The sequence below is a fragment of the Octopus bimaculoides genome, chromosome 5, assembly GCF_001194135.2.
Source record: "Octopus bimaculoides isolate UCB-OBI-ISO-001 chromosome 5, ASM119413v2, whole genome shotgun sequence".
Lineage (NCBI taxonomy): Eukaryota > Metazoa > Mollusca > Cephalopoda > Octopoda > Octopodidae > Octopus > Octopus bimaculoides.
This window is the reverse complement of record NC_068985.1, coordinates 114,606,535-114,610,347: the sequence shown is the minus strand read 5'-3', so window position 1 is coordinate 114,610,347 and position 3,813 is coordinate 114,606,535.

Below are 3,813 nucleotides of genomic sequence, written 5' to 3'. Positions count from 1 at the left end.
CACACACACACACACACACATACACACACACACATACACACACACACACACGCATACACACGTGAGAAATCTAGTTGTTATCAAACCCATAATGTACATTTCCTTTTTACTTTCGCTCTCTCTCAGTAAGTGTGTGTGTGTGTGTGCGTGTGTGTGTATGTGTGTGTGAGTGTGAGTTCTACAAACACATTAATGCAAACAGATATACATATATGACACAACATTTACACACATACACACATACACACACACACGTCTATTTGTTATCATATCAAGGCGGTGCACCAGCATGGCCGTAATCAAAACGACTGAAGCAAGTAAAAGGTAAAGGATAATACAGCCTTCTTTTCTTTCACTCCCTTTCTCTCTCTCTCTCTCTCTCTCTCTCTCTCTCTCTCCTCTCTGTCAATCTATCTACTTATCTATCTATCTATCTTCTCTCACTCTCTCACTCTCTCACTCTCTCTACCCCCCCCCCATTTGCGCTTTACAAAATTCCTTGCGATATTTCGTCGTCCATACGTTCTGAGTTCAAATTCCGCCGAGGCTGACTTTGCCTTTCATCCTTTCGGGGGTCGATAAAATACGTTCCAGTTGAGCACAGGTGTCAATCCAATCGACTTAGTTCTCTCCCCGAACTTACTGGCCTTGTGCTAAATTTTACAAACATAATATATACATACATGAATGTGTAATCAGACATCTACGCATACATATTTTACTCTCTCGTCCATACATTCACACACAAGCACGCACTCACACATACATACATACACACTCGCGACCCAGCATGGCCGCAGCTCTCGGGCTGAAACTAGTAAAGGACAAAGGGTTTACCTTTTAACTCTTTCTACAAAGGCTTATGAAGTACATGTGTTGTTGTCATTATGCTAATTCGATTCTAAACAGACGGTAGAGTTTCTTAAATGGTAAAGCACTGAACTACATTCTTTGCAAGATATGTAATCTTGCAAGATATGTAACCTTGATTCCGAATGCTCTGGTATCAAATATCGTTTGCCGTGCACTTTGACCTTCATACTTCAAATACCAATAGACATACCAATCATTCACTTGTGTCAAGTCAACTAACTTATTAGTTTCCTTGCACTTTCATGACTTCGCCCCGATATGAAAAATTCCCTTCTGGAAATTTTGGTTTTAGAATTAAAAAAAAAGATACTTCAATTGAAGTTCGAAGTCGATACAAATATTCGGCTCACCAAGCAGCCTGCTTGTTAAACTAAGCTCTCTCTCTCACTCTCTCTCTCTCTCTTTCTCTCTCTCTCTCTCTCTCTCTCTCTCTCTCTATCTATCTGTCTATCAATCTATCTATCTATCTATCTCTCTATCTTTCTTTCTTTCTTTCTTTCCCTCTCTCTCTTTCTCTCTCTCTCACTCAATCACTCTCCCTTTCTCTTTCTCTCTCTCACTTTCTCTTTCTCTCTTTCTCTCTCGCAATCACTCTCTCTTTCTCTTTCTCACTCTTTCTCTCTCTCAAACACTCTTTCTTTCTCTTTCTCTCACTCAATCACTCTCTCTTTCTCTTTCGCTCTCTCTTCCTCTCTCTTTCTCTCTCCCTTTCTCTCTCTCTCTCTCTCTCTCTCTCTCTCTCTCACTCTCTCTCTCTCTTGGGCCCTAGGACTCATAAAGCCGCTTACTTGGTTTCCATGGCGTATAAGCGACCGAGATGACAACCATCCCTTTGAACGGGACACCGGTCCGTTCCAAATTCAAGACCGGCAATTTTGAGAGAAGGAGTCAATCGATCACATCGACCTCCATGACTGACTGGTACTTTATTTCACTGACGCCAGAGGTTAGACAAAAGGCAAAGTTGACCTCAGCAGAATTTGAACTGAAAGTCTAAAGAGCCAGAAGAAATGCCGTTGAACATTTTTCCCAACACGTCGACGATTCTGCCAGCTCGCTACCATAATCTTAACTGATATTAACTAAATGCTTACGGCACCTGATTGGGTGCTAAAAAAATAACAACATTTCAGCGGTTATTTCTGAATTTAGAATAAACATACAAACTAAAGTGTAAATTGCAACGTGGCAACATAGCTCATTAAATTCTTTTCTTAATTAGTTACTGTTAATTCTCATTAACATATTAATTCTTTCAGTAATTGATATGTTAATAGCTGGATAATAATACACTTGACATTGTTGAAAATAGATAAACGCGTCGCTAAAATTAATTGTTTCGGAATGTAACTGAAAAAAATACGTCTCAGCACACCGGGAGTAGGTGGGTGCAATGACGTAATATATAGAATGGTGAAAGAATTATCTAAGTACTACAGCCAATCACCAGATTGTTGATTCATATCTCAGCATTCGCTCTGTGGCATATATCTGGTGAAGACAGTTAAGTGTTAAATGACAATGTTTGTATATATCTGTTGAAACAATGTCCTTTTTGAGGCGCAGGCCATAAGTTCATAACACTGCAGTGTACAGGTCGCGGCAAAACAAACAAAAAAAAAAGAAAGAAAATGGAGAAAAAAAAAGAAACTCACGGATTCATCATTCTTTATAAATGTTGTAGCAGCAAACGCACGACATTCATTGATTCAAACAATGACAGTTCCTGAAAAGAATTATGAAACATTAGCTATGTGAAAAACATCGTTACCACGTGCCTAACTTAACTAGCGCCACAATGGTGGTCGTGTAAAATATGGGGTGATGAGGACGATGATGATGGTGGTGGTGGTGGTGGTGGTGGTGGTCTTGGTGGTGGTCTTGGTGGTGGTGGTGGTCGTCGTCGTCGTCGTCGTCGTGGTGATGATGACGACGACTACGATGACGACGACGACGATGACGACGACGACGATGGCACTAGAAAATGTATTTGAGCAGTTAGCAGTGGTATTACGGCGGCACTGGCTCCCTTTATTGTGTTAGGAAAGTGACTAAGAGCCATTGGTCAGCATTGTCACCAATGTCTTTTATGGTGACCCTCGTTTTCCTTCGTCCCAAATATTTTGGTTGTTAACTTATGAGAAGCTGAGGGTAGCGAAATGGTAGAATCGATAACATACCAGGCAAAGTGCTTAATAGCATTTCGTCTGTCTTTACATTCGGAGTTCGAGTTCCGCCGAGGTCCACTTTGTTTTTCATCCTTTCTGGATCAGTAAAATAAACACCAGTTGAACACTGGGGTCAATGTAATTGACCTTACCCTCCTCCGAAATTGCTGGCCTTCTACCAACATTTGAAACCAATTTATGAGCAGTTGAGTGACACACTGACTTGTCCCTTCACCCCATGCTCGTTTCTAAAAACAGCACATACAGGGTAACATGCCTCCCCTCACTCGGTAAAGGAGATGTCATTCCACGTAATGGCAAGAGCAACATCTCATTGTTTGCTGATGGGCTCCAGGAAAAGTAGGTTAACTTTCTTCTTTTGTGAGCATGTGTACAGCTTCGGGTAGAAGCGTACCTGTTATTGTCATACAATACTGCCATACTGTCTTTCATTGATCTAAATCATACATGTCCAAAGCTTGTCCGCTGCAATTTATGTTTGCAAAATATTAAGCAACTCTTTCATTCAAAATTCCATTGGAACTTTTATTTGGAGTGTTCATTTTCTTGTTATTTTTTGACAACCCGATCTCAACAGTATTATTCTCAACAAAGAATCGTAAGAGCATAGTGAAAGGAGTGCCATACGTTATTTGTCCCGGCTCTTTACGTTCTGAGTTCAAATCCCATTATAGTCAACTTAGATTTTTTACCCATTTTTGTGTGGATAAAATACAGTGCCAGTAAAATACTGGGGTAGATGGTATCGTCT